This window comes from Artemia franciscana, chromosome 12, assembly GCF_032884065.1.
Source record: "Artemia franciscana chromosome 12, ASM3288406v1, whole genome shotgun sequence".
Classification (NCBI taxonomy): Eukaryota; Metazoa; Arthropoda; class Branchiopoda; order Anostraca; family Artemiidae; genus Artemia; species Artemia franciscana.
Genome location: NC_088874.1, coordinates 11,754,299 through 11,772,753, shown reverse-complemented (window position 1 = coordinate 11,772,753; position 18,455 = coordinate 11,754,299). Strand labels below are relative to the sequence as shown.

Below are 18,455 nucleotides of genomic sequence, written 5' to 3'. Positions count from 1 at the left end.
TGTAACCACTAAAGTAATATAACCATGTTGCAAAGGCATATGTGGATTTCCTAAATTTTTGGCTCGTGATTTCCTAGCCATGGGCCTTGCAGACTATCTTGAACTGTCAAAAGCAAAGTTTCAAACCCAAAAAATCATTACTATTTTTATTTAACAGCATAAGAAAATTCACACTTAATTGAAATGGTAAGAAAACAGTTTATATTTGAGTGGCCTAGTAAAAATGATTTGAATTGTTCTTGGACTAAAGAAATCAGCATATCTTCAGTTTCCTGATTCCACTTTTTCAAAGTTTTGCACTGGAACTCTTTCCCTATTGGTCATCTTTATGAAGTTTTCGAAAAAAGTTAACTAAAGTTTAACTTTAATGCTTTCTCACGTAAAGGTTTACGGAAGGTTAACGAAGCAAGTTTACGACCCTTGCGGACAACTTTACAAACCTTACAAACGCCATCTAGAGCATCCTTAAAGCTTTTTATTATCCTGTTTCATTTTAATCAATTAAAAACAGAAAAATTTAATTTAGAAGAAATTATCGTGGGTTGGGGGGCAGGACTTATCTGTTTTAATCATACTTTGTAAGTTTAAAGTTTGTATCCTCTTGTAATTTAGATATTAGTATGTCTTGTAAGGGAAAGATGGGGAAATCATTAGGTGGCTAATTTAAATGGTTGTAAATAGACAACTGTGGTATCAGTATAGCCTGTTATTTAGAAAATGATATTAAAACTTAGTTAGATGTTAGTTGATAAGTTCTCCTGCTCAAATGAACATTACACTATATTGTAAACACCTTTATTATCGTAAAATGATTTCTTCATTCATACGTTGATGTCCATTAATTAAAGTAATGAATAGGCTAATAAGTTGTCAGAATGTTAGTGTTTTTTTTCTGAGTAGGTCCAACTGTAAACTAGAAGCAAGAGCAGGACGAAGTTTTCAGTTGTCAATCCAGGGCCAAGAACCTACTCCAGGAAGGCTACCATGTTAATCCTCTTCTTATGTATTTGTCTTGACTGATCTTCAGCAAATTATTTTCATAGTCTTCTCTGTTTGTTTTTTTTTTCTGGCTGTTTTTATTCTCATTTCTCTCTTCTTACCAATTATTTTCTTTTTCATCATGATTTGCCAACATGTTCTTAGGAATTATTTATGATAAAGCTATGCCCAGTTGACCACCCACTTTGAAAAGAGAAGGTATTGTAGTTTATTTTAACAAGGAAGTTGTTAAAATAACAAATGATTTTTATGGGGGGATACAAAAAGAAATGGTAAAATCTAGTTAATTGACTTCTTGCTATCTCAGAAAGGGTTTAGGTCAGGAAAATGAAACTTTCAGAGGATAATCCACAAGCACTGATTTTCCAATATTAGCTTGGATAAATTAATTTTTCCAATGTTATGATGTTTTCTTCTTCCTTGACATCAAATTCTAAATAAAAGCATGCATATTTGGTTGAAAATATGAAAGCTGGCTATTATGAATGCCAGTTATACTGTTTGCTATAAATTTAACTAGCCTATATTAAATACAGCAATGGTTAGATTATGTATTTAATATATGCTATGCTTTACCCCCACCCCCCTGATATGCAAATATATAGCCCAAATTTGTTTCTAAACTATTTCAGATTTGCAATTTCAAATATCCTATTATTTGAAAAAAATTACCAAAATGCATGCTTTAATTGAAATTTAGGTGATAAGGAAGAAGATAATGCAACAAGATTGATAAAATTTATTTATCCAATTTAATCATGGAAAATCAGTGCTTGTGGATAATATAACATTAAAAAAATGGATTTATAATGAAACAGTAAGTTTGAATCCAATGATATAAAGTTTGAGACCAATGTTTAAGCCTTTTTTATATCCCATATTTAGGTCATTTTTATACCCCATATTTAGGTCATTTTTAAGAGGTGAAAAAGTGCTTAAGTCTGAATCAAACAGTTTGTGGTAACAAACTGTAGTAAGGACATACCTGGCTCAATAGTAACCAAAGCTCTAAAAAATGGAATTTTGATACCAATAGCTACATCAAAAAAATTGCATTTTAATGCTGATTTCAAATATATAACTTTCATCAAGATTAGTCTGACCTGTCAAAAGTTACAAGCCTGAGAAGATTTGCCTCATTTTAGAAAATAGGGGAAAACACCCCTTAAAAGTCATACAATCTTAACGAAAATCACACCATCAGATTCAACGAATCAGAGAACCTTATTGTAGGAGTTTCAAGCTCCTATCTACAAAATTGTGGAATTTTGCAGTTTTTGCCAGAAGACAAATCATGGATGGGTGTTTATTTGTTTTTTTTTCCCAGGGGTGATTGTATCAACCCAGTTGTCCTAGAATGTTGCGGGATGGCTTATTCTAAATGAAATTAAAAGTTCTAGTGCCCTTTTTAAGTGACTGAAAAAATTGGAGAGGACCTAGGCCCCCTCCCATGCTCATTTTTTCCCAAAAGTCATTGGATCAAAATTCTGAGATAGCCATTTTATTCACCATAGTCAAAAAAACCTTATAACTATTTCTTTGGGGACAACTTACTACCCTGCAGTCTCCCCAGGAGGGGTTGCAAGTTACAAACTTTAACCTGTGTTAACATATGGTAATGGTTACTGGGAAGTGTACAGACGTTTTCAGGGGGATTTTTTGGTTTGGGAGGGAGAGCTGAGGTGGGGGGTGGGGGTTACGCGGGAGGATCTTTCCATGGAAAAACTTCTCATGGGGGAAGAGACTTTCAATGAAGGGGGTGCAGGATTTTTTTTGCATTATTTAAAAAAACAAGAAAAAAATAAATATGAGAAGTTTTTCCTACTGAAAGTGAGGACCAGCAATAAAATTTAAAACAAGGAGAAATTATTGTGCATATGAGGGGTTTACCTCCTTGTAATACCTTGCTCTTTACGTGAAAGTATTTTTAGTAATTTTAGCTATTTATTCTACGGCCTTTGTGATTCAATGGTCATCATTCTTAAGGAATTGGGACAGAATTTAAGCTTTAGTGTAAAAAGCAAGGTATTGACGAGGGGTGAACTCCCTCATATATGCAATAAAAAATATACAAATATAGAAGTTTGTTACCTAAGTTAATTTGTAAATTACATATTTTTTTACTAATGAAAATGTTTGTAAAACAATTAAAAGTTCTAGTTGCCTTTTTAAATAATAAAAAAATTTGAGGGCAGCTAGGCTTCCTCCCTCTCCTTTTTTCTCAAAATCTTCCAATTAAAACTATGAGAAAGCCATTTAGCCAAAAAGAAAATTAATATGCAAATTTCGTTTTATGTGCGGAGAGCCAAGATCAAAACATGCATGAATTAAAAAACGTCCAGAAATTAAATAAAAAAAACATGTTTTTTTTAAATGAAAGTAAGGAGCGACATTAAAACTTAAAACAAACAGAAATTACTCTGTATATGAAAGGGGCTTTTCTTCCTCAACACCCCGCTCTTTACGCTAAAGTTTATTAGCTTAGCTAAAGTAGAGCTAAGAGAGAGTCAAACTTTAGCGTGCAGAGGGGGGCGTTGAGGAAGAAAAGCCCCTTTCATATACAGAGTAATTTCTGTTCGTTTAAGTTTTAATGTTGCTTCTTGCTTTCATTTAAAAAAACTTGTTTGTTTTTTTGTTTCCAGTAGAAGCGATTATTATATTTATAAAGAGCATAAAAAAGGCACTGAGTGGTATATTCACTTTATATGAAAGCCAGTAATACTGTTTGCTACAATTTTACCAAAAAATATGTGTGTTATAAAAGTGAAACCTTGCAAAATAGATCTTCTGTTTAATTGAAGTACAGCAAAATTGTTTTCAGCTTCATAACTTTGCTCAATTCCATTTTATAAGGTTTCAAAGATATGCAAATACATTTCCTATATTCTGAAGAAAAAAAACACATTAGTATGGCTCAAAATTCTACTCAAATAACAGGAATCACATTTTCAGAACTTAAGGCAGAGAAAAAGCAACTATTAACTGAAAATTAAGGTAAAATGTTGTTTTGTCAAAATTTCAATAGGTATAGACCTGTCATGTAGGCAAATTTCAGGGCCCTCTAGAGGGAGAAAGAGTGGAGGCAGGCACTTTAAAACACCTTTCCAGGACATACTTTAGCCTGTAGACCTATCCCTGAAAGTTTCATTTTCCTAACCTAAACCCTTTCCAAGATAGCAAGAAGTCAATTAACTGGAATTTTACCAAATAAATTAAAGAATACATCAAAAATTTATTAATATCAGTGATTCTCAAAGTGGGTACTACTGCCCAGTGGGGGTTTTGGAGGAAAACCATAAGTGTGGTAATGGGCACAGGTGCATTTGGGGTGCAATGATTATCTTTAGAGGGTAGTGAAAGTTCAAAAGAAAAAAATAGGCCTAACTATGAAATTGGTATCACTTATAACATGTTTACAGATAAAATGAAAAATCTAGGTCAAGATTTGTAAATTTTGATCCTTAGGTAAAATGGTTTTGGTGCTATTTTTTCTTCTCTTATTCTAACTTTACAAATTTGCAAATTGACTTATATTTAATAGAAAGATTTTTTCTCAAAACGTTTCATGATATATATTGTAAAATTATAAAAAATAGTTTTTTACTTGTTAATTCCTCTTCTCACAGATACAACAATGTTTATATCCCTCATTAATTGCTATTAAAATAAATATAAAATCCAGGTGGCACCAAGTAATATTTTTTTCTGGAAAGGAGGCAGTTGTTCAAATAAGTTTGGGACTCACTGATCTAGACCAAAGTAAATAGCAACAAAGACCACACTGCCTTTCCATCACAAACACGTAAAACAAGAAGAACAATAGGGAATTTCTCAAGACAGTGGGAAACAAATTAAAATGAATATTTCAGCCCTATGTCCAAGGGCTGTCCTCAGCAATACAAAAATATATAAGAAGAAAAAACTTGCAACAGCATAATGTTTTTTGTCTAAACTAGTAAAATAAAATCTATCATTGGTCAACTTCTCCCCATTAGCAAGATGTAAATAGCATAATGGTGTATTACTTTATTGTGTTTTCTATGGGCAGACATGCTGCAGGTAAATTTACAGAATATTGTAAATAAAAATTGAATCTAAATATACCTACAGTGGGTAAACTGTTCCATTTAGATTTACATTAATCTTTGGGATCTATCATTTTGGAGTCAAATTCCTTGCCATATCATAATGCAGGAGTGCCAATCCATGGAAACATTGAGAGGAGGGTAAGGATTTACTGATACTTGATCTGTTATCCAGCACTTGATATTTTGGATCTATAAGACCAGGCAATAACCAGTTGTTTGCTGTTTGTATACAGAGGCAATTAGCTCCAGCTTAAACAAAAATTATATTGTAGTTAGATTTTAATAAATATTTAGTTGGTTAGGCTTTGTTACATTTTGCCTACAGAATTCCTTTGGTAATCAGAATTTGTAGTGCCCTTTTTAAGTTTCAAAGTGATCAAAGGATAGCCACCACCCCCCCACATACACAGTGTGTTTTCTCAAAGGTCATCCAGTAGAAGGTTTAAAGTCATTTTATTCAAAATAGTCCAAATATCAAATAACAAGGCTTTTGGGGTTGGCACAAAAAACCAGAGTCTGGGAGAGAGGGTTGTATGTCATGCCCCAGGGCATTTAAAGTTTTTACAAAAGGGGTGGTTGTTTAACTTTGGACAGGACTTTTTGGTTTAAAAATAGAAGCTCTAGCTCCTTCTTACAAGTCAAAGTGATGGAGAGCAACTAGTCCCTCTCCCTTGACAATTCCTCTTTTCACTGAACACATATTGTGATATAGAGATGTTAATTGTAATGCCTCTAGGGCTGAAACTACCCCCTGTTTCATTGGGGATAGGGCTGTAAGTTGTGTCTTGGGGGCATGTTAGGTTAATGCATGGTATAAACTTCAGATGAGGCTTATTAGATTTGAAGTTGGAAGTTATAGTGTCCATTTTAAGAGTTGGAAGTATTTTGAAAGCAACCAGCCCCCCCCCCCTCCAAGCTCATCATTTCCCCAAACATCATCAATCAAAATTTGATACAGAATATTTTCATTTTAGTTGATGGGTTTGAAAATTAAGGCTGTGAGAAAGACCCTCCCCCTCCCCCTACTGGTCTCAGAGCAAGGGTTTTAAGTTATGCCCTTGGGGCATATACAATTTTGTAGAAAAGTTAGTTGTGTATGCTTTGGAGGGGACTCTTTTGGTCTGTAGTCAGAAGTTCTATTGCCCCTTTTAAGGGTTAAAGTGATCAGATTGCAGCTACCCCCCATCCCCGAACACACACATTTCATGTTTTCCCAAGATGCATCCAGTAGAAATTTGAGATGGTCCTTCTATTCAAAATAGTTCAAAAATCATATAACAAAACTTTGGGGGTTGATACAAACTTCCAGAGCCTGGGGCAAGGGTTGTAAGTTATGTTCCTAGCGCATTTAAGACTTTTATGGAAGGAATGGCTGTATAAACTTTATAAGTGGCTCATCTGGTTGAAATGGGAAATTCTAGTTCCCTCTTAAGAGTCATAAGTATTGGAAGTCAACTAGCCCCCTCCCCCGATCTACTCCTCTTTTTACCAAACATGTCTGATAGAAATTTTGCATTGATTATTTTATTTTAAATAGTTCAAAGAACAGATAACAATTGCGCCAGGTTCAACACAACACCCCAGAGATCTTGGGCAAAGACTTTGTGCTATGCCCTGGGGCATATAAGGTTTTTATGGCACTTGGTATTTACCAAGTGACATAGCAATTGCAAATTCCATTGGTCTGTCCCGGTTTTGCTAGTTTGGGTACTTTCAGGAAAGCTAGGATGATGGAATTTGGCAGGCATATCAGGGACCAAACCAGATTAAATTAGAAAGTGTTTTCCCTGATTCGACCTTCTCGGGGGGGGGGCGTTTAATTTGAGAAAATTAGAAAAAATGAGAAATTTTTAACATATGAATAGGTGATTGGATGTTAATGAAATTTGATATTTAGAAGGATATCCTGTCTCAGAGCTTATATTTTAACTTCCAACTGGATGGGGTGGCATGGGGAGGAGTTGGAGGGGGAAACCTGAAATCTCGGAAAACACTTAGAGTTGGGGGATTGGGATTAAACCAGGTGGAAAAAAATAAGCACAAATCCTTAGTAGGTGATTGATATAACTGTAACGGATCCGCTCTCTTTGGAAGAATTGGGGAGGGGGGGGGGGTAATTTGGAAAAATAAGCAAAACAAGGTGTTTTTAATTTGCAAACAAGTGATCAAATCTTGATTAAATTTGATATTTAGAAGTACCTCTTAACTCAGACCTTTTATTTTAAATCTCTACTGGGTCTTGTCAATTGGAGGATTTGGGGGAAGGGGGACTGGAAATCTGGGAAAACACTTAGAGTGGAGAGATTGGGATGAAACTTTCTGGGAAAAATAAGCACATATCCTAGACACATTATTGACATAACCAGACCAGATCCACTCTCTTTGGGAGAGGGTGCCTAAATCAGTAATTTGGAAAAAATTGAATCAATTAGGTATTTTAAATTACAAATGAGTGATTGGATCTTCATGATGTTTGACATTTAGAAGAACTCGTGTCTCAGAGCTCTTATTTTGAATCCCGACTGGATTTGGTGACATAGAGGGGAGTTGGAGGGGAAAACCGAAAATCTTGGAAAAAGGGCTTTAAGAGTGTAGAGATCGGGATGAAACTTGGTGGGGAAAATAAGCACATATCCTAGATACGTTCTTGACATAACTGGGCTAGATCTGCTTGCTTTGGGGGAGTTGGGGGGATTTACTAGTTTGGGAACTTCCAGATAGCCTAGGACAATGAAAGTTGACAGGCTTGTCAGGGACCAGACTAGATTAGATCAGGAATATTCTCTTCCTCGATTTGACCATTAGGGGGGGGGGCGAACAAGATAGTTGAGAAGAATTTTCTTTGTCAATAAAACAAATGATTGTTCTTCTCAAGTATGGACTGTGGTCTTGGGGTATGATTTAGCTTAGGGTTCAAGAGGTCTCAGATTTGAATTTCAGACCACCCCAGTTTTTACAACTAGATACGGGATCAATATAGCGATCACTAAAAGTTGGCAGGCATATCAGGGAAACCACCAGATTAAATTAGAAATAGTTGCTTCTCTAATTTGACCATCTGGAGGGAGTGGAATGACGGTTAATTCGGAAAAATTAGAAAAAATGAGATATTTTTAGCTTGGTTATATTTTTATACTGATCATTATGTTCTTTATAAATGGTTATATTTATATATTTTTAACTGATCAGTCTATTGGATTTTAATGAAATTTGATATTTAGAAGGATTTTGTGTCTCAGAGCTCTTATTTCAAATCTTAAATGAAACTTAGTGGGAAGAAGCTCTTGGCTCTTCTGACCTTGTCACAAGTGCATCATGAGCTCTTGGCCCTTGCTATGGAATGGTTTGTTACATAGATTTTGGATGCTTCCAAAGACATGAATTCTTTCAGCATTGTTGAAAGGTCCAGTAATTATGTACTTGGGATGTCCCCCCACCCCTTGAAGTATTAGGGCAAGGGGTATAAGCTTCGCTCTTTGCTCATTTTTTACATTAGTATGTGCTATTGAGGAAAGGCATACATTTTTGACTCCTTCCCAAAATAGGAAGTATCTTAAGATGAGTCTTTCAGGAACTGTTAAGGGAATTGCTGAACTGAGTCAAAACATTTTATTTGTATATGAGTTGTCAAAAAGGTGTAACTCAGGAATGACTGAGTATAATGATTTGTAACTTTCAGGAAATAATCAGGGAGATTGTCAATTGACTAAAAAGGCTATTTTTGCATTCTACTACTGCTACAACTCCTGCTGCTTCTACTGCTACTGCAACTACTATTACTGCTACCACTAATATTACTAAAACTACTACATCTGTTGTGACTACTACTACTAAGGCTGAGAATATGGAGAAAATATCTGAGGAAACATTGAGAGGAAAGTTGAACTAAATCAAAACATACTGTGTATACAAATTGATGATACGGGTGTATTAGCAATATTTTTGGAAGGGCTTATCACATCAAGAGGAAACTTCAGGGGTATCATGAGTGGGATGTTTGGTTGACCATAAGACAACATTTACCTGCTACTAATGCTATTAATACTGTTACTACTACTACTAATATAGTATTACTGCTACTACTGTTCTTACTAATAATAATACAGTATTTCTGTTATTACTGTTCCTACTAACACCATTACTACTTTGATATCAGTACAATTAAGGCTACACTTATGAAGGTGAAAATTTGACAGAATTTCAAGGGGAAATTTGAACTAAATCAAAACACTATGTGTATGCACATTGTCAAAAGGGTGTATCTCAAGAATGGATTTGGGTATCAAATTAGTCAGAAAATATTTAATAGGGGAGTATCAATTGGTAAAACGCCAAGTTATGACAGTGCTGACAATATAATACACACATACAAATCTATTAAAAATAACAACTACAAAGAATAATGACAAATAATACTAAAGATGATTTAAAAATTATTTACTGTGAAAATGTGTTTCTGTTAGTTCTGCATTGAATGTGTTTATATTATCTGTTAGAAATGTTTCAGGTGGAAGGTCATTCCATGGCTTCCACACCCTACTGCAAAATGAATGTTGACCTATTTTCCTTTTTGAAAGTGAAGGGTACAATTTATGTGGGTGATAATGGGTCCTGTTATTGTCACTACATTTGAAGAACTGTGATGAACTTGTATTATCAATGTCTTTCATTATGCAGGATGTGTTAATAAAGTCTGCCCTGTCCCTTCGGAATTGAAGACTTAGTAATCCTAGCCTGCGCAGTCTATTTTCAAATGGCAAATTTTTAAATATGGTACAAGCTTAGTTGCTCTTTGCTGTATTTTTTCAACCCTTGCTCTGTCTTTTTATTCAATGGATACCCTACTGACGAGTTGTATTCGAGTACATACTACTAATGCTATCAATTTAATAATGCTGATTTTACAGCTACTAATACAACACTTACACCACTTGTACTACCACTGAAAATATTGTGATAATATTACTATTAAAGGTGAGTTTAGGAAGGTAAAATTTGAGGGAATATTGATGGCAAATTCGAGCTATCAAAAGACACTATGTGCATTTAGATTGAAAAAAAAAACGTATTTTAAGAATTGATTTGTGTATTAAGTTAGAATTATCAGAAAATGTTGAAAGGGAAGATCAATTGACAATAAGGCAAGATGCACACACTACTGCTAGTTCTACTACTGCTGTAACATTTCCTAGTGATACTGCTACTATTACTATTGCCTGAGGGTAGAAAGGAGAACATTTTCTAAAAATTTGGCGTGTTGTAGGAGATGGTAAATTAAACCCAAAGACAATATATGCATTACAATACTGCTGCTTCTACTGTTACTACTGCTATTATTATTACTGCTACTAAAGCTAAGACTTTTACTAATAACTCTACTCCTACTTCTACTACTAAAACTACTAGTGCTACTATCAACCTTAAGATATTGAGGTGAAACTTCTGGGCAATCTTGAAACTATATTGAAATAAAACCAAAACACACTATGGCCACATATGTTGTCGAGATCAGCAATTTTTCAGGACCAGTGGATGGTATTAAGTGGAAAATTTCATTGTATGTTGAAAGGGATGTTGAAAAAAAACAACGAAGGTGCTTTGTGTATGCCAATGATACTACTGCTACTTCACAAGCTAAGGGTTTTAAGGTTTTCTATGAATACTTAGGCAGTTGAACTAAATCAAAACAAACTATGATCATTTAGCTAGTCAAAGGGGTGACAGAGTTATATCACAATAACGACTTACGTTATTAAGTTAGACCTTTCAGGGTAAGTTTTGACGGATTTTGAATTAGCCAGAAGACACTGTGTATATTCTTTTAATGTCACCTCTACAGTTACTGTAACTAATAACACTAAGGATATTAAGTTGAAATATTTTGGGGGAGTTTCGATTAGACAAAAAGACTAAGCATGCAAATATTAAAAAGGCGTATAAGCAATATCACACGCAGTGCTGCTCTGTCAATCCTAGTAATATCATTGATATTTAAAGGAGCTAATTTGATTGGAAATTCAAGGTTCTAGTACCCTTTTTAAGGTTCAAAAGTGATTAGTGGGCAATCAGACCTCCTCTATAGCTATTAATTTTCCAAACATTTCCAATCCAAATTTTAATATAGTCATTTTGTTCTGCATTTCTGAACAGTCTCGTATAGCTCCAGGAATATTGTGTAGGTCGACCCCCGACCCCATAGTTGTTTTGCCCCCTTGTTATTTTGCCATCTCCTCCCCCAAGATTTTACTTTTTGTCCATGTCATATTGAGCCCCCCTCTGAAAGTTTTGCTCTAATATCTGTCCTGGTGGAGAAAACTAGGTGCAGCTTGGGCGTGGCTAATTTTTTCACTTATACTTTTATCTTATATTGTATTTATTATACTTATATTGAAAAACCTTGTTGCTGCCTATTTAAAGGAGCCTCGTGATGCCAATCTTTATTTGATCCAAATGCCATGGGATTTGCAGGGACAAAAAGAGGTACAATATAGGGTGCTGATTGCCCTCAGATCAAATGAGCCTTCCCCACGGTTTCACGGGCTATAACTTCTGTATTAAGTGTTGAAAAACAAACATATGTTAGACATATCGTAAAGAAAAAGACATTTAAGACATATTGTTCATACTGCTACGCTATGCTAGTGTGTAGTTCATGAAAATTCAGTTGGCTAAATTTGATTCAGTTAGGGCACATAGAATTTTGAATTCAAAGTTAATTTAAAATGGTGTTTTCAGTGTCCGTAAATCAAGTATGCAAATAAACTGAAATTGCTTTCACTTTCCATGTTAAAAACAACAACAAAAAACAAACAAATAAATGAAACTTAACAGGCAATTATATTAACTCAGAAACCCAGTTCCATCCTTTTATTCCATAACCCACAACTGCGAAGAATTATTACCTTGTTTATTACGTTATTACCGTCATTACGTTATTACTGTTATTGTTTAATTATTACGTTATTACCTTGAAAGATGTTTAACTGTTGATCAAACACTCTGTTGTTAAGAAATCTGTTCTAAATTCTCCCCATCCACTTTGAGTAGGGGTTGTCCCCTCCTCAACGTCTCGCTCTTTACGCTAAAGTTTGACTCTCTTTATCACAGTTCGACTTTTCAAAATAATAAAAAACTTTAGAGTAAAGAGCGAGACATTGAAGAGGGGACAACCCCTTTCATATACGGAATAATTTCTTTTTGTTTTATTGTTTAAGGTCGCTCCTTACTTGCAGTTAAAAAAACTTGTTTTTTTTTTATTTAATCACATACAAGTCTGTAAATTTACATACAATACTCCAATCTAAGTTGTTTTTTTTTCTCAAAGTTAAGCATCTAAATCTTTTTTATGGCAAGTTTATACGCTCGTTAGAATTTCGGAAACAAAATACTATTCATTTCAGAATTTTAAAAATAGACCCTTAATACTTCAGTTTAAATTTCTTTCTTTTCAAACAGTTCGTAGTAACGAACTGTAGTTAGGAGCGACCCAGCTCAATAGTAAATGAAAGTCTTACTCATCAAAAGTTACGAGCCTGAGAAAATTTGTCCTATTTTCGAAAATAGGAGGAAACACTCCTAAAAGTCATAGAATCTTAACGAAAATGACACCGTCGCATTCAGCATATCCAGGTAACCCTACTGTAGAAGTTTCAAGCTCCTATCTACAAAAATGTGGAACTTGTTTTTTTGCCAAAAGACCGATCACGGATGCGTGTTTAATTGTTTTTTTTTTTGTTTTGCTTTTTCAGGGTGATTGTATTGACCCAGTGGTCCTAGAAGGTCGAGAGAAGGCTTATTCTAACGGATAGTAAAAGTTCTAGTGCCCTTTTTAAGTGACCAAAAAAATTGGAGGGCCTAGGTGCCCTCCATTTTTTTGGTAATATCAACTCTACACCAAAAGTGTGATTCTTCCCTTATGTAGAAATATTTTGGGTGTTTTCTTGGGAGTCTTAAACCTTATTTAATTACTTATATAGAATTCAACCTGGATAGGTTAAAGATAGTGAAATGCCTTGTAAATCCTTGTCGAAAAAAAGAAAAAAATTATAAATAGGTGGCTAAAGTATGGTAAATCACACGAAATTGCACATTTTTACCTTTTTAAAGAGCAATTTCGATAAATTTGAAATTTCAATCTCTGTAATACCTTCCTCACTGTTAAGAATATTTTGACGTTGTCGTAAGTTTTAAAATTTTAATCTTGTTAGCAAGCTGTTGCACTAGAATATTTTCTATCAAGTGGAAATCTAGATTGCAAATATAACTTACAACAAATTGAATTATCGACTAGAGAATGTAAATTTCAAATTTGACCGAATTTGTAACTTTGAAACAGAAAATCAACATGGAATAGAAACAAACTGATGTTGATGCCCCCCCCCCCGGTCCCCAATTTGGCCTACTGACAGTAAGGTTTATGTTTGTTCGTATTTATAACTTAGTAAACACAGTTTTTTATGTGTTAAATTATTTTTTGTATAATACCTGTTTCCCTTTATTGGCGGTTTTTTTCTTATCTTTTCCTATTTTTCTTGGGGGATGGGGTTCTGTAGTCCCTGACCCTCCTTGAATTTGCCACTGTTTTAGTTTAATGATTACAATTATGGTAATTAGTTATTCTCCTACAGAGATTAAGCAAATGCCTCTGGAAGAGATGTTGATGATGTTGCATTTTTTCGTACTAAACTTTGCGGCCACTATGCTTTAAGAACCCATTTACCAAGCTTCCAGCATTCGAGACCTTATAATTTCTCAATCCTTCTAGCTCCTCTTCGCAAAATAAATCTTTCTTCACTTCCAAATTCTCATTTTTTTTTCTCTGTATAATTGAATACAGCTTTATTCAGGCTCATACTATTCTTAAAATTTTCTGCATAAGCCCCCTTGACACTTTAACTCCAATTTTGTTTCATAAACTAGGAAACAAATTTTCCTCTCATGACTTTTTCCTCTCAATATTTTAACATGCTTACACAATATTTTACTAGTATGCATTCTGGGTGCACCTTTTAGGTTTTTGGCTATTTATTCATAGCCTCTACTTCACATCCCCTTCATTCATACCTTAATTCTGTCTCTACTTCTCCCACGTTCTCTTGTTCTTGCGAGACCTATGACTCAGAAACCTCTTGCACAAACTTCTCTCTTATACCAAGCCAAAGCGTGATATTCCTATCTCATTTTCTAACTTTCCTTCCTAATCTTCTGTGACTTCGCAGACTAGCTTCCTAAAATTATTATTCCATCCTTCTTCTAAATCGTTAAATTCGTATGTCTTTAGTTAAATAACTATCTATTCTTGGAAAGCTTGGGGAAGCTCTTGGAAAATAATCAACTATTCTTGTCAACTACCGGGACTACTCGTCTACCAGAGATGTCCGTCATAAATTTCAGCTTTAAGTTGACTGTAGACTTTACTCGATGGTGATATTTACTTCTAGTACCAGTAACAGTATTCTTATATACCCTAGTCTTCTGTATCGATCCTGACAATTTTTGGTTTGCAGTAGCATAATCAATAAAGCTATCCGTCATATCATCATCTGAGTATGATATTAGATTTGGCTCATTTTATGATCAAGTACCATGTTGTTTGTAACTAGATTATTGTACCTAAAAAACTGTGGTATTTATTGCCATTGCTGTTTCCTTGCCTTCTGCACATTTAGACTTGTTTTTATACTGAAAGTAAATATAACTGACATTTGTAACAATGTCATATAACATATTATAACATAATATGACATATGTAATATAACAATGTAACTGAAAGTAAAGAGCGACATTTAAACTTAAAACGAACAGAAATAATTCCGTATATGAAAGGGGCTTTTCTTCCTCAGCGCCCCACTCCTGACGCTAAAGTTTGACTCACTCTTAACTCTACTTTTTAAAACAGTAAAAACTTTAGCGTAAAGAACGGGGCGTTTTCCTTAATTCCTAATCTCTTCTAGACGAAAACTCGAACTGTGAATACATGTTCTTTAATGCTCAACAGAAACAGGCCAAATCAAGACCAAAATCACAACAAAAATTTAAACATTTTAAGAAAAAAACACATTATTCGACAGTACGCACTCACGTGTTGGTTGAGGACTTAGAAGATCCTCAACCAAGCACGTCGAGAGCTCAGTAGGTATCTCCTGACCGCTTTTCGCTAGTTCCAGCAAGTCCCTTTCTGTCAGGTAGAACTAGTTGGGTTTGTTATTCTATTCAGTAATAGTAAGAAGGATAATCATCTTTTGTATAACCTGCTAGTGCTACAAATGTGTCTCAGTAATAGGCCAACATACTGAGGACAACTCCTCGATTCTACCGAGGCTAAGGTCTTTCCATTGACGTCCTCCTAAAAAACTTCTGTTAATTTTTAGAAGAGTTGAAAAATTCAGTAGCTGAAAGATAGATACACCATTTGATTGGCCCTATCAGTAACGAGATGCTACTTGCCTATCCCTCTGCTAAAAAGTAGATAATGGAGACCATTGGTGGATCCGCCGGACCGGGGGAGCCTGGGCTCCTAAAAAAATTTCTCGCGTCCTTATTCTGTTTTTTTTTTTTTTTCTGTTTTTCCTTTTTATGGCACTTGATATTAACCAAGTGACATATAGCAATCGCAAATTCTATAATTTGCGGGGGGGGGGGCTTAATTCTGGAAAATTCGAAAAAATTAGGTATTTTTAACTAACGAACGGGTGATCGGATCTCGTTGAAATTTGATATTTAAAAGGATATCGTGTCTCAAAGCTCTTATTTTAAATCCCGACCGGAACTGCTGATATTGGGGGGGAGTTTGGGGTGGGGGAACCTAAAATCATGAAGAACCCTTAGATTGGAGGGATTGGGATGACATTTGGTGGGAAAAATAATCAGAAGTCTTCAATACGTGATTTACATAATTGGAACGGATCCGCTCTACGGGGGGGGGGGGTAATTCTGAAAAAAAATGAGAAAATGATGTATTTTTAACTTACGAAGGAGTGATCGGATCTTCATGAAACTTCATATTTAGAACGAACTCGTAACTCAGATCTCTTATTTTAAATCTCAACCGGATCCAGCGTCTTGGGGGGGGGGATCTTAGAAAATACTTAAAGCGGAGAGATCAGGATGAAACTGGATGGGAAGAATAAAAACCTGTCTAAGATGCGTGATTGTCCTAACTGGACCAGATCTGCTCTCTTTGGTGGAGTTGGGGGGGGGGTGGTAATTTTGAAAATTGAGTTATTTGTAACTTACGAAAGGGTGACCAGATCTTAATGAAATTTGATATTTAGAAGAATATTGTGCTTTATAGCTCTAATTTTAAATTCCGACCAGATCCTGTGACATTGGGAGGAGTTGGAGGGGGAAACTGGAATTCTTGGAAAAAGTGAAAATTTGGGTATTTTTATCTTACGAATAGGTCATCGGATTTTAATGAAATTTGATATTTAGAAGGAATTCATGTCTCAGAGCTCTTATTTCAAATCCCGACCAGATCTTTTGACATTGGGGGGAGTTGGAGTGGGGAAATCTTGGAAAACACTTAGAGTGGAGGAATCGGGATGAACCTTGGTTGATAGAATAAGCAAATGTCCTTGATACGTGATTTACGTCACCTTACTGGATTCGCTCTCTTTGGGGGAGTTGGGGGGAGGGGTTCAGTGATTTGGCGACTTTGGTGCTTCTGGACGTGCTAGGACGATGAAAATTGGTAGGCGTGTCAGGGAGCTGCGCAAATTGACTTGATAAAGTCGTTTTTTCAGATTCGAACATCTGGGACGCTAAGGGGAGCGGAAAAATTAGAAAAAATGTGGTATTTGTAACTTACGAGTGGGTGATCGGATCTTGATGAATTTTGATATATAGAAGGACATCGTGACTCAGAGCTCTTATTTTGAATCCTGACCGGCATTAAGCCTCTGATTTTCCTTTTAAATTAATCTATTGATTCTTAGAATTTTGTTAGATCTCATACCATATGAGCTCTTGACTCTTAGCTCTTCTTGCCTTGTCACAAGTGCCATATGCGCTCTTAGCTCTTGTTTAAATAAGAAATCTGTCAATTTGGTCAATTATTAGCGCCTTTGTTGTATTGCCCCCTCCTCTCCCAAGATTTTGCTTATTGGTGCCAACGTCATATTGAGCCCCTCCCCGTAAGATTTTTTTCTAATATCTTCCCTTGACGGAGAAAACTAAGTGCAGCTTGGACGTGGCTCATTTGTTCACTTTTCCTTTTATCTAGCTCGTTTTGCACTTCACTATTTTTCTAAACTATTTTTAATCGGTATTTTTTTTTTCATTTAATAATCATATTCCTATTTATCATTTATTCCTATATATTCCTATTTCAATTAACTCGTTACGATCCAAGGCAGGTCAAAGTAGGTCTTTGAGAAAGATCATGACAGGAAAGAGAGGAGAACTTTGAGCTAGGAGTTTGCTACCCAGAACATTTTTTTTTTTAGTATAGCATTGTAATATTGTAAGTGCTAAAGTATGTATATTGTAAATTCTAGATTTTATGGCACTTGGTATCTACCAAGTGACATATTGCGATCGCAAATTCTGTCGGTCTGTCTATCCGTCTGTCTGTCCCGGTTTTGCTACTTTAGGTGCTTCCAGGTAAGCTAGGACGATGAAATTAGGCAGGCGTATTAGGAACCAGACCAGATTAAATTAGAAATTGTTGTTTCCCCGATTCCACCATCTGGGGTGGGGGGGTGGGGGGACGGTTGAATCGGAAAAATTAGAGAAAATGAGGTATTTTTAACGTACAAGCGGGTGATCAGATCTTAATGAAATTTGATGTTTGAAAGGATATCGTGTCTCAGTGCTCTTATTTTAAATCCCAACCAGATCTGGTGACATTGTGGGAGAGTTGGGGGGGGGGGGCTAAAATCTTGGAAAACGCTTTGAGTGGATGGAGGGATCGGGACGGCACTTGGTGGTAAAAATAAGCACAAGTACTAGATACGTGACTGACGTAATCGTAACGGATCTTCTCTATTTTGGGGAGTTGGGGGGAGGGTTAATTGTGAAAAAATTAGAAATAATGACGTATTTTTAACTTACGAAGGGGTGGTCGGATCTTTATGAAACGTCATATTTAGAAAGAACTCGTAACTCAGACCTCTTATTTTAAATCCCAACCGGATGCACCGTCATTGGGGGGGGGGAGGGGAAATCTTAGAAAATACTTAAAGCGGAGAGATCAGGATGAAACTGACTGGTAAGAATAAAAACAAGTCCAAGATACGTGACTGACATAACCGGGCCGGATTTCCTCTCTTTGGAGGAGTTGGGGGGGAATAATTTGAAAAAATTAGGTATTCGTAACCTACGAACGGGTGATCAGATCTTAATGAAATTTGATATTTAGAAGGATCT

General features: G+C 35.4%; 1 long non-coding RNA gene across 1 annotated transcript in view; it reads left to right on the top strand.

Annotated features, from left to right (window-relative positions):
* Window positions 1-490: 490 nt before the first annotated feature.
* LOC136033691 (uncharacterized) overlaps window positions 491-18,455 on the top strand; it is a 36,053-nt gene continuing 18,088 nt past the window's right edge. The window contains exon 1 of the long non-coding RNA XR_010618995.1: window positions 491-578. This is a non-coding gene — a long non-coding RNA (uncharacterized LOC136033691). The remainder of the gene's footprint in view (window positions 579-18,455) is intronic.